The sequence below is a fragment of the Drosophila elegans genome, unplaced genomic scaffold (genome assembly GCF_018152505.1).
Source record: "Drosophila elegans isolate 14027-0461.03 unplaced genomic scaffold, ASM1815250v1 contig_37, whole genome shotgun sequence".
NCBI classification, from domain to species: domain Eukaryota; kingdom Metazoa; phylum Arthropoda; class Insecta; order Diptera; family Drosophilidae; genus Drosophila; species Drosophila elegans.
In genome coordinates, this window is record NW_024545752.1 from 1,192,174 (window position 1) to 1,206,325 (window position 14,152).

A 14,152-nucleotide genomic window follows, 5' to 3' on the forward strand; every position below is an offset into this window, starting at 1 on the left:
ACAATTACTACGCTCTGCATGTCCTAGTAAGTAAAGATGATTAAATGTTTCTAGTCAAAATTGTTTTAAGTCCGAGGCAGACTCGATAGAGAGTAGTATAAACAAGATAAATACCAAATTTTAATCGAAATCGGTTCAGTAGAACTAGAAATATCATGTCAATCACCTAAATAAATAATTTCGAGAAAAACTAGCTTAAAAATCTCAAAATTGCATGTGTCTAATTACAATTTTAAAAAATGATTTGACAATATTTTTGAAAGTCTAAGCTTTCAAAAAATGAAAAAAAAAATTTTTTTCAAATTTGTAGACAATTTATTCGTAAGAAAAGCACTAATTAAATTAAAAACTTAGATATAATATTTGTATTTTGATAATGGGATATAATGCGAATGCGAGACAGACGGTATCTACTCGATATATGGCATTTCACTCCTCTATCGTGCGCAGCTATACCATCTAACAATCAGCTGTTTTTTTGTTGTCGGCTAGAATTTTGCTCCTTTCCATCTGCAGTCTCTCTAGTTTCCTTATTTGTCTCATCATGGTTGTTGTTTTTAGTTTTTTGTTCTTCTCACTCTCCATAAATGATGTGAAGTCGTTCGGGTCTAGTTGTTTTCGTAACGTCGTTCTCTTCTCCTCTTATTTTTGATTAGTCTTTTTTGTATATAGTGTTTATGTTTGATCAGCTAGCTTAATATTTTTCTATGGTAGTAATGTGTGTATTTTTCCAGTGATTTGTATGTCAAAATGTCAAAATGTCTAATCGTCTGTAAATAATTTGTTACTCCTAGTGCTGTCTGTAATGAAATTGGGTATTATGTATGTCTTCCTACATTTAAAACAAAAAATTTAACGTTTGTTTTTAACTTAGTAAACTTAGATGTTGTTAATCGTTGTTCTTGCATTATAGTAGCTACGTTTAAGTTCAGCTCATACCATGTTTCAGTGTAATGCTATTGGCGTGCCTTCTGTTGTTTAATGTTGTTAGTTTTGGCGACCTTTCCAATTTATATTATTTGTTTCAGTCTTCGACTATCTCTCGTCGCGAGCGGACGTCTCTTATCTACAAACAGCGGTTCCCGTGCGGTCACTGTACTTATTGGACCCACGTGGTTCTTATCTTTCACACTTTTTCATCGCGTATTTTTCAATAGTCTTCAAACCACCGTCTAATAAAATCTCAAGCCGATGCTAAAAAGTTTATAAACACTACCGAGCTAACCGGTATATGCAAAGTACAGAGTAAGCTCCACGACGCCCTCAATTTTGTGAAACGGTAAGTTTATGCCCCGTACCTCTCTGACAATCCCGAGAAAGAAATCGTCGAAGAACTTAAATCACAAAAAATTACGGAAGTTCACAAATTTATGAAATCATTCGATGGTGTATCTAAACCCAGCGGAGTCATCCAAATAACATTAGAACTCAATAACTGTTCAGACGAAAACTGATAAATATTATGTCTAAGATTTAATGAGTTCTGCACATGTCATGTAGAACTGTGTAATTCGATCAAGAGCCATAATTTACGATCTGGGACCCGACAAGGGTTCAGTTTTTCAAATCTGTAACAGCAGGCCTCTTGAGCTATCTAATATTATCGCTCCCAAATGTGCCTTCTTGTGCGGGGGGCAAAATAAATAACTCCCCCGCCCAGACTAAAAAGATTAGGTCTCTGCGTAGACCATAGCTAAGATTTGAATAAGATTTTCACATAAGTTTCTTGTCAAGAAGTTTTAAATAAAATGAAACAGTTTCAATACAGAACTCAAACAAAAAGGTTGTATTTAGTTACTATCCTTAACATTTTGGTCCTTCGAGCAACTCTACAGTTTTCCCCCACCAGTGGTAAGAGACTTAGAGGAAAGCCAGCACCTTAATTGACTCTTGTTTTCCCCTTTATGGTAAGAAACAAAGTATAAATTTAAAAGCAAAAGGACAAATAAGAGTCCTTATTGTTTAAAGCAATTTTCAAAAATAATAAAAAAATAAAAAATTGTTGTGAAATTGTGGTCGAGAAATCGACAAGTTATATTAAAAAAAAATATAATAAATTGTCGTCGAACAATTTTATTTTGAGGCGTTTTCGTGGCCTTACAAAAGCCAAAAAAAAAAAAAACGTGATTAATTAAAATCAGGCGTATTCGAGGCCACACATCGAAAAAGTGCAAAAAAAGTATATATATATATATATATATTAAAACTATCAGTGACAAAAAACAAATATTAAAGCTTAAAAAAAAACCCAATATTAACTGTTCAAAAATAAATAAATAAAAATATTTAAAAAAAAAACTTTAATCATCTTTAAAAACAACAACGAAAACCCTCAAAGAGACGACAACTGAAGGAAGGCCAGCAGGATCAACAACAGGAGCGGCAACAGAGACAAGGACAACGGCAGAAGCAGCAACAACGACCATCAGCAACAACAGCCGCAACAACAAGCGCATCAGCAACAACAGCATCAGCTAAAACAACTACAACGGCGACAACGGCAGTGACGACAACAAATACACCAGCTAAGGTAATCTTAAAATTTATTTTTATAAGTTACGAGCATTTTAATATTAAGAAAAGATAAATCCATTCAGACGCTCTCGAATTTTAGCAATACTAACGAACAGCAATTTATTTTTATATATATACATATACAAAACTAAAGCCAAAACCATGTTGTCCGCTGAAACTATTGCCTTAATAAAAAGTCAAGTAGAAATTACAAAACTAATTCATACCCTTAGAGAGCTACCTAGTCTATCATTCGAATATTTGCAACAGTATGAGGAATTAAGGTCCGAATGTGTTCAAAACCATTCGGTTTTGGTTCAAATTGGAGTAGTCGATCATAACTACTTCAAGAAGAACCATTATGAGAGAATGATGTTAGATCTCTCAAATATAAAAGAAAGGATAAATAGGGGTTTAAACAAAGCTGACGAAGTTGACTTAGAGGCCAGTAGTTCTAAAGTTGTCAATAAATTAGATAGGGCAATAGTACAGGTACGAGAATACTTAAAAGAAACTTTTGAAGACATTAAGCTAGATAATGTTTCAACTTTTGAGATTAGAGTCCAGAAATTAGAATTTTATTGGACAAAAATAGTAGGTCTAAAACAAGTCGACCAAGTAGATGTCACTGATAGGGGTTATGACGAGGAGTCGAACGAGTTAGAGTTTGACATCTCGTCAATAACCAACACAATGAAAAAAAAATCGAACAAATTGTGCCTGGAAAGGTTAACGTTGAAAATCATAAAATTGATGATTTGCCAACGTTACCTAAAATTCAGGTACCCACGATCTATGGAGATTCCAAAGACTGGGACCTGTTTTATGAGTTGTTTAATGAACTCATTCATTTAAGAGAGGATCTAAGTCCTTCTTTTAAGTTCAGTTACCTTAAGATCTCACTTAAGGGAGAAGCCCGAAATGTGGTTTCTCACTTATTGTTGGGATCTGGGGAGAATTATGAGGCCGCTTGGGAGTTATTAACCAAGCGGTACGAAAATAAAAGGAACATTTTTCCGATCAATTAAACCGTCTTCTGGATCTTCAAATCGTAAATGTTGATTAAGTTAGGCGACTAAAAATATTTATTGACACGATTAACGAGTCAATACATATGATAAAATTGAAGGCACAACTTTCTGATGAAGTGGATATTATGTTTGCACACATAATAATTAGGAAGTTTAACAAAGAAGCTCTTCAACTATATAGTTAATGTTGACAAAACGAAATGGGAAAAATATATTTGGCCGACCCCGACTTTAATAAGCCGGGGCGTGTAGATCTAATTATTGGAGCAGATCTATATACTGACATTCTACAGAGTGGAGTGGTCAAAATAAATGGCCTCCTCGGCCAAAAAACCGATTTCGGGTGGATTATCTCTGGATGTAAAAGATATGGATCGGTATTGGGAAGTAGAGGATGAAGATAAAAATGATATCGAATCTGAAATATGTGAAAATAATTTCACAAAAACTACAAAGATAGATTCAGATGGGCGATACATTGTGTCAATTCCATTTAAAGATGATGTCACCTTAGGGGATTCAAAGAAACAAGCGATGGCTCGTTTCATGAATCTGGAGAAAAAATTAAAAAGAAACGAGAAACTAAGCGCAGACTACACAAATTTCATTAATGAATATATGAATTTAGGACATATGGTCGAAGTGCAGAATGAAGGTAAGTATTTCTTACCGCACCAAGCCGTGATCAGATATTCGAGCTTGACGACCAAATTAAGAGTAGTTTTTGACGCTTCAGCAAAAACTACTAATAACAAAAGTTTGAACGATATAATGTGGGTTTGTCCACGAGTTCAAAAGGATATTTTTGACATTATCGTTAAATGGAGAAAAAGGGAATATGTGGTATCCGCGGATGTTGAAAATATGTATCGTCAAATAAAGATTGATGATGAGGATCAGCAATACCAGTACATTTTATGGAGAAACTCTCCAAATGAAAAAATAAAAAATTATAAACTCATAACAGTCACATATGGTACTGCATCCGCACCATATTTAGCAACCAGAGTTCTGGTAGATATTGCTGATAAATGTAAAAATAAATATTTGAGTGAAATAATTAGGAATGAGTTCTATATGGATGACCTAATGACTGGGGCTGATTCTGTGGAAGATGTCAACAATTTAATTAAACTAATCTCACAGGAACTACAAAAGGTAGGGTTTAATTTAAGGAAATGGATTTCCAACAATTTTAAAGTAACTCAAACTGTTGAGAACACAGGAGATAACAAAGTGCTTGCTATTACGGAAAATGAAAGCGTTAAAACGCTTGGGCTTCAATGGGAACCCCAAAAAGATTTATTTAAATTTAAAGTAAATTGCGAGGAATCCAAAAAGACTAACAAAAGGGTAGTGTTATCGACATTATCAAAAATTTATGATCCCCTAAGATGGCTGGCTCCTGTCACTGTTTTAGGAAAGCTTTTTATTCAAAAATTATGGATAAATAAAAGTGACCCAGGGACCCAGTTTAGTGTTCACCGAATTCGATTTAAATTTAAGCACAATGGTTTGGGTTGCCATCTCGAGCTCAAAACTAAAATGTGTAATCCATTTGGAAGCGGTTGTGTGTGTGTTTGACTGAACAATGACAATCCAATTAAAATGCAAGCTTGATTCCAATCAACACATTTCAATAATCGCATTACGCATACGCCGCGTTGTCGGCCACTGCCAAAGCACAGCGAATTCGATTTAGCAATTAAGAGGATTGCGCGCGGGTCTGGAGTGCGAACTGTCACGGAATGATTTCATTATGCGCGTAAAGAGAGAGAGGCGTCACATCGCCACAAACCGAGCACCAAAAACTGAACATCGAACAGCGAAAACCAGAAATCGAAATGGAACTCGAAATCAATGCGGGAACGGTAAATAAATCATTTGACTAACTTTTAACGAACATGAACCAAAATTAAATTCCGGCCCCGGGCTGAAATGATAGCCTTCAGGCCACCACCACTCAACATGCTTTTCAATCCGGTTCGGTTTTCAGCCATCAAGTGGAAATCATATTAAAAGGCGAGAAATATGCGAAAAATGCCAAACCTGATGATTGAGCTGTGAGCGGAAATTAATCAGCGGAAACTACATTTCTGGGGTTCCAGGGGTTTTTTCAGGTTTTCCTACACTAAGAAATATGTAAGCCTACAACTGGAAAATAGCCCTTCCTGTAAAAAAAATGGATTTGGTTTTGTAATTTTGTAATAAAGAAAACTTGTATTTAAGCTCTTGATAATACAAACATTTAACAGGCAACCAAACTAAAAAAAAAAAAATATTAACTATTATAAAAAGTTTAGTTGTCTTTGATTGTCTTAAGATTAGTCCTTAAACGCAGTTCTTCTAAAAATTGTTTCTCTTAAGATTTAAGCGGATGTAAATTTGAATTTTTTTTGTAAATACAATGAAATGCTTCAAGCCTCCTGAACCAAGATTCTTGTATTGAATTTTCAACACGAGTTATTCAATTTTATAGTAATTTAATTCTGAGTGCAGGTCGGCCGCCGGGCCTTCCTGCATTCCTGGTTCCCTGCCACATCGATTGCATTTACACCGGCAATTGCCGGCCCATCACTCAGCATCGAGCAGAAAAAGTGTTTATTTGCATAAATCCCTTCCGACCAGTTTTGGATTTTTTTATTCCCTGAGAGCTGAATGGGTTTATTTATGGCCAGGGTGCTAGACATCACGTAGCTGGATTGATTAATGGAGTTATCCAAGTGATTAGTGGAGTTATCCAAGGAAGACAAAGATTATTGGGAAAATTATAAAGAAAGTTTTTTATCTTTAGAAAAGATTCGAATCCCAAGATGGATTAGGTCCAAGAATTGTTTGGGGATACAACTTCATGGATTTGCGGACGCTTCCGAAAAGGCATATGCTAAGGTAGGAAATTCTGTGAATATAATAGCCAGCAAAAGTAAGGTCAATCCAATTAAAAATAGAAAAACTATTCCCAAACTAGAGTTATTTGCAGCTCATTTACTTAGTGGAATGATCAAAAGAATTAATAAATCCATTGATAATACAGTGGAAATCTACGCTTGGAGTGATTCCACTATCACTTTAGCATGGATAAACAATGGAGATAGCAAGGTCAAGTTTATTAGACGAAGAACAGATGACATTCGTAAACTAAAGAATACCAAATGAAATCATGTGAAGTCTGAAGAAAATCCTGCAGATTTAGCATCAAGGGGAATTAGTTCTATCTAATTGGTTAACTGTGATCTTTGGTGGAAAGGTCCGAAGTGGTTATCTCAGCCAAAGGAGCAATGGCCTCACCAGGAATCCACAGGAGAAATTGTTTTGATAAATTCAATTTTAAATAATAAAACCGATAATTCTATTTATAATTTACTGGAGAGGTTTTCCAGTATTGAAAAGATTATACGAGTAATAGAGTACATAAATAGATTCATTCAAATCAAGATAAAAAAGGAATCCTATCCTTCCATCCTATCTGTAAAAGAGTTAAAACTAGCTAAAAAGATTGTTATAAGAAAGCGACAAGAATATCAATTTAGCCAAGAAATAAAGAGCCTAAAAACAAATAATATTCTGCGAGTGGGAGGAAGACTAGAAAACTCCGGTGCAGAATTTAAAGTTAAGTACCCAATAATCTTGGACAAATGCCATTTAACTAACTTGTTGATAAAAAATGCTCATAATAAAACATTGCATGGAGAAATAAACCGAATGCGAAATTATATCCAAAGAAAGTATTGGATTTTTGGGTTAAAAAATTTATTAAAAAAGTATTTAAAAGAATGTGTCAAGTGTGCGAGATACAAACAAAATACAGCTCAACAAATAATGGGCAACCTGCCTAGATATAGAGTTACGATGTCGTACCCATTTTTTAATACTGGAATAGATTACGCAGGTCCTTATTTCGTTAAATGTTCCAAGAATCGTGGACTAAAGACGTATAAGGGATACATTGCCGTATTTTTTTTGTATGGCCACCAAAGCCATACATCTAGAAATGGTAAGTGATTTAACCTCGGAAGCATTTCGAGCAGCACTCAGAAGATTTATTGCTAGAAGAAGTAAATGTGCTAATATTTATTCGGATAACGGAACTAATTTCGTAGGAGCCTCAAGGAAATTAGATCAAGATTTAGTTACAGCAATCAAGGAAAATACAATGATTGCCGCGCAGCTCGAAAAAGATAGAATTGATTGGCATTTTATCCCCCCGGCAGGACCTCACTTCGGAGGTATTTGGGAAGCTGGAGTTAAATCCATGAAAAACCATCCGAAACGGGTAATCGGGGAAAATAGTCCGACATACGAAGAAATGTCAATACTTTTATGTCAGATAGAAGCATGCTTAAATTCAAAACCATTGTATACCTATAAAAATGAAATTGATCAAGATGAAGTCCTAACAGCAGGACATTTCTAGATTGGTAGACCACCGCTAGAAATAGTTGAACCAATTGGGAATTTAGACAGGTGGAAACTAATCCAGAAAATTAAAAGAGATTTCTGGGTTAAGTGGAAAAAGGGGTATTTACATACTCTGCAACAGAGGCACAAGTAGAAACTTCGGCTATATATCTAGATCCAATGGGTGACGTAGAGATTGTAGCCTCCTCTTGGAATTTAATTATATTTTATAATATGGACGCTTATTTCGAGATGATTAAAAAAGGTGAAGATTTAATCCCAAAAATGAGAGTAATTTGCGAAAGGCTTCTTAGTTTTGAGGATCAGTGTCTTTTAGTTCTCAATAACACAGAAAGGCAGATCTCAGACTTAGAAGAAAATAATAAACTTTTTATGGCTCAGGGGAAATCAAGAAATAAACGAGCTCCGTTTGGATCGCTTTATCACATTTTATTTGGGATAATGGATGAAGACGACAGGATACAAATGGAGGACAAAATGAAAAACTTATTAAGCAATCAACATAGTCTTAACGAGTTAAGTAGGATACAAACTTCCTTAGTTGATTCTACGACTAATATTTTGAAAAGAACGACTGAAGAAGTTAATTTAAACTTTAAAGGAATGAATAAAAGAATTGAGAACATGACGGCGGTATTGCAGGAATCTTATTATGTGTGCAAGAATTCCATCAACTTCTTCATGATAACAAAACAATTAAGTAACATTATAGATGAATGCGAAAAGATTCAATCCGGAGTCATAAGCCTGTTAATTGATATCAATCATGGTCGACTTAATACCAATATATTGAAACCTAGTCAGTTGAAAAGTAAGATTTCCCAAATAAAAGACAGTTTGTCAGAGAATTTAGTTCTGCCAGGAAAAAGAACAGGTACAGAATTAAAAGAGGTTTATACTTTACTCACGGCTAGGGGGTTATTTGTAGATAAAAAGTTAATTATCAATGCAAAAATACCTATGTTTGTAACATATACTTCGGTGCTTTATAAAATTATCCCAGTACCAGTTAGGCTAGATGAACGTATGATTACAGTACATGTCGATTCTCAGTACTTAGTTTACAATTTTGAAATAGATGCTTATCACCTCATGACAGAACCAACCATTAATAAGTGTCAAAGATGGCAATCTAATAAAAGGGTTTGTGAGGGAAGTTGGCCTTGGAGTAGTGCTAACGATAATAGTTGTGAGCTTAAGCCTCTCAAACCAAATAAGCAATCAGATTGCAAATATAAATCAGTGATTGAGAGTAAATCATATTGGGTCGAGTTAGAAAGGAAGAGCAGTTGGCTTTTTAAGGTTCAGAACCATTCTAAGGCTAGAATTCAGTGCAGAAACTCGAAAATAGAAATAGTGGATTTACCTGAGCAAGGAATATTAACGCTAAGGTCAGATTGTACTGCTCGAACTGATGACAAAATATTAGTTGCCCAACACAGTATTCAGCTAGAAGATCAGGGAACATTTTCTGTGTCTTATATTGGGAGAGGTTAATGATTTACCGAAGATAGTTTGGAACCAGCTCGATTTTCCCTTAATAAATCATACTGATGAAATCAATCGATTAACACAAGAAATACAATATTTAAAGACTCATAAGTTAGAATTAAAGGAATTAGACTTCCATCATGTAACTGGACATGCTTCTTTAATTTTGGCAATTATTATAATACTTGTATTAACTGTATATTTTATAAGAAAAATAAATGTACGAAGGCAATTACAAGCCATTGCCATACCAAACGGTATAATTAATATTTAATCAATTTATGTTATAAATAAATTATGTTAAAGAATGTTTTGATTAAAAATAAATAAACTAAAGATTCACATTTTGTAAAACATAAGTCATTTCAAGCCGTGCAAGGTGTTAAATTTATAATGCAAAATAAAATATATCGAATAAATACAGTCCACTAATTTTATATTGCACTTTAATCAATTATGTCATCACAACACATACACCACAGTTTGCCGGCCCTTGACAGAATGTTTAGACGAACACTGATAAATATTATGTCTAAGATTAAATGAGCTCTGCACATGTCATGTAGAACTGTGTAATTCGATCAAGAGCCATAATTTACGATCTGGGACCCGACAAGGGTTCAGTTTTTCAAATACACTTGTAATCTGTAACAGCAGGCCACTTGAGCTATCTAATACTATCGCTCCCAGATGTGCCTTCACCGAGAGTTCTTGTGCGGGGGGCAAAATAAATAACTCACACTAACCCACACTAAAAAGATTATGTCTCTGCGTAGACCATAGCTAAGATTAGAATAAAATTTTCATATAAGTTTCTTGTCAAGAAGTTTTAAATAAAATGAAACAGTTTCAATACAGAACTCAAACAAAAAGGTTGTATTTATTTGCTATCCTTAATAATAACCTCCCATCTAAAATCGAAATTTACTGTTCAGTAGCCACAACATCACATCATCATAGCGAATACGCAAACCAAAACAAAAATGAGAAAATTAAAATCGCTTCCACCGAAGAAGCCCCGAAAAAACATTCCCCTTGCACCATTCTTCAGTCCCCTTCTCCCCTTCCCCAGTCCTCTTCCCCCATTCCACAGTCCCCTCTCCACGTAACCCCTAATCACCCGAAGCGATCCGCTCCACTTTCTTGTAACAAGACAACCTATCTCCTGCATCATATGAATATTTACAAGAGATCCATGCTGAACACGAAAGTAGTAACTTCAAGTCATAAAAAATCAACTTCACACAATAATAATTTAAATGCCCATTAATCTGACAATACTATGAGAGATTAATAGTTTCAATCCAAAACCACCTTAAGCTACAAACCAAATAACATCCTTTCTCTCTTCCCACTTATGTGGGTACAATTAAACATGAATGGTACTTTACAATTACCACGAACTACAACTTTTAATAAACGATACCAACCCCAATGTTTTTTGCCTTCAGGAAACCCATATTAATGTCAACTTAACGAATATTGCTTACCCCAAGAAATTTACTGGATATTTCTATAATATTAGTTCTAGTACCTATGCCAAACAAGGTGTTAGCATACTTGTACGTATATGTATTCCCCACAAGCCCATACCAATAAACAGCAATACATGCTCTTTAGGTATTGAAATCCTTATATCCCTATATCTGTATTTTTAATACATATATATTTCCTTCTCAATTAGTAGTAGCCAATGAAACTCTTAGAACCAATTCTATATGTGGAAGACTTCAAAGCTTTAAAAAAAATGAAAAAAAAATCGTTTTTTCAAATTTTTAGTCCTGAAAGAGCGTCCAATAAAACACGTCTTCCCTTGTTGAGTTGATATTTCAAACTGGTTTTATTTAAGAATATTTTCGACTTAAAAAGCTAACATGAGACTTACAACTATTCTTATCTTTAGACCTAAGAACCGGTATATCCCCGATTCCGGGAAACATGCTAAGGGCGATAGAGGATAGCAATTACTCCGATCGCACTTATCACTGAACATGTGGTGACCACTCGCAGGAGGTCATTTTACAACCTTTTTACCTAGTTGTTTTAGGTATGCACACACGTGATACATTATCTGCGTGTTCATGTTTGAACATACTGCCAAAGGCCGGCAAGAATGATATATTTTTAATATATGACTATTCATATTGTGATTTAACGATTTATTGGACTGTAATTATTTATTCAATTAAATTTTTTAAACTCAAATCTTGCTCTTTTTGTGTATATATTTCAGCTTAGACATGTAATTCTCATATAGCTCTCTATAGCACTCTAACATTGGCTTGATTTATTCTTTCTTAATTAATAAAATTTATAATACTATGTGTTATGATGAACATTCTGCCAAAGGCCCGGCAAGCTTTAAATTTAGTTTAACAATATATTTTATTTTTGACAATTGTGCAAACAACTATTTAACTTTAAATTTCGTGCAACGGGCCTGCGAAAGTTAGGGCTTCTATAAGACCAGCATGTCCGGAAATATGATTGAAATGCAAATCCTTTAATTGTGGATGGTTTTCTCTCTTTAATTTCTTTCTTTAATTTATCCATTTCAATTGTATGATTTAATGGCGTTAGCTTCAATGGATCCCACATTATTTTCGGAGCTTCACTAACCTCTCCTATGTATGGTTTTGACAGTGTCTCTTCACTTTCCGATTGAATATTATGATGGGCTATTAACATTTTGTCATCCGTTCTTGCAGTACAATACGACGCAATACTTAAAATCCCTTGCTCAGGCAGTTCAGATAATTAAATATTCCGAAGTTATGTGTACCATTATTATTTTATCTACATTCCTAATAGGCAACGGAATTAGTCTAAACAATTTAGACGGATGCCTACTAAACAAAGGCACCTTTGCAGTGATGATTAATTTATTATCTATAAACAATCACCTCGCTGTTAATAAGGTATATACTTCCTTTAGTTCCGTTCCTGATCTTTTCCCTGGAATTATTAGATTTTCCGACAAATTTTCATGAATCTTCGCAATCTTAATTTTTAGCTGATTTAGCCTAAGTATGTTTGTGTTTAGTCTGCCGTGATTAATATCAATTTAAAGGCTTATAATCCCTGATTGAACTTATTAGTTGTTTTTATGAAATTTTCTTCGCATACCTGAAATTCTAAATCATCTTTACTCTCTTCTTCTAATTCCCAAAACCTTTCCAAATCCGTACACTCGATTACTGTTGCAATTATTGTGTTTTTGCCTTTTGACTTTGTGCAGCCCGACACTATCCACCCGAACTCAGTATTCTGACCTAGGAGTCCGTCTATTATTTCAACTCCTCTTTTAAAAATGTCCGCGTTTAGATCTGAACCTATTATTAGGTCTACTCTACTTGGCTTATAAAATACGGGATCAGCAAGTCGGTATTTGTCCCACTTTGCCATATCAATATTAAGCGCTTGTACTGGTAGTGCCTTCATTAATTTTGGAAGGATAATCCCATCTACTGTCAAATTATTTTTATTTTCTTGGTTTGTTTTCATTTGTAAGCTAACTTTGTGCCTTGAAATGCATGTTTTAACTGAGGAAACTTCACTAATCTCAGTGTAAATTTTAATTTTCGGTAATTTGTGAAGCTTCCTCTGAAATTATCGTACTTTGAGACCCACTGTCAATCAAAGCCCTAAATTTTTCATAGCCTCCATTTCTTGATTTGACCTCAATTATGGCGGTGGATAATATTACATGCTCCATTGTTATACATGTGTTCACTTTTTCTGGAACTTTAAAATGAAGTAACGTATGGTGAGGATTGTTGCAAGTCAAGCAAAGCAGCTCGCTTGTGCATCTCTTAAAACTCTTATGTTTCAGACATTTTATACAAATTTGATTTTTTCTCGCCCAGTCATTTCTCTCTGCTGGATTCATTCTTTTAAATTTGTAGCACTGGACTAAATAATGTCCCGATAATTTACAAACGCACAATTTTCGCTATTATTATTATGCGTAGTATTTACGACTTTCTTTACTGGTTTTTCTCCTTGTGACAATGATAATATGGAATTGAGCCTTTGCTCTAAAAATTCCATAACATCCGAAAGCGTTTGCTTGTCTTTTGTCTTTTTGACATGACTTTTATATAAATTCAACGAGTCTTTATTCAATTTCCGAAGGATTATGTGGGCAAAAATGGCATCCACCTCTTCGGAAAATTGTGCCTTCAATTATCTATCAATATATTGACTCATTAATTGAGTCAATGAACTTTTTAACTTGCCTATCTGAATCTTAATATAAATTGGGCATATCCAAAAGCCTATTCATATGTTCCGAGAATAAATTTCTCTTATTCTCGAAACGCTTGGTTAAAAATTCCGAAGTGACTTCGTAATTTTCGCCCGCGCCTAGCAATTAATGAGTGACAGCACTCCTGGCTTCTCTTTTTAATGCTGACTTCAGATAGTTAAATTTAAGAGATGGACTTAAGTCCTCTCGTCAGTGGATTAGCTCTGTGAAGAGTTCGTAAAACAGATCCCACTTTTTGGAATTACCGAAAAATGTGGGAATCTGTATTTTAGGCAGGGTTGGTAATTCCTCTGCCTTCACCACCATCGAAACGTCAGCATGCCTATTAACTACGCTGGGTCGATTTTTAATGGCCGTTAATATGTTTTGTAATAACTTGTTTAATTAGGTTCTGTATTTTATTCCATAAAAACTCAATTTTGTTTTTCCA

The 14,152-nt window shown here is 34.5% G+C and overlaps 1 protein-coding gene across 3 annotated transcripts in view; it reads right to left on the reverse strand.

Annotated features, from left to right (window-relative positions):
* LOC108147566 (cholesterol 7-desaturase nvd) overlaps positions 1–14,152 on the reverse strand; it is a 400,790-nt gene that overhangs the window by 175,988 nt on the left and 210,650 nt on the right. The window contains exon 1 of one of the 3 annotated variants that reach the window (XM_041708697.1): positions 940–1,453. The exons of the other annotated variants lie outside the window; for them this stretch is intronic. The gene's annotated coding sequence lies outside the window, so the exon portion shown is untranslated. Of the gene's footprint in view, positions 1–939; positions 1,454–14,152 lie in introns of those variants that run through there. 3 annotated transcript variants of the gene reach the window in all.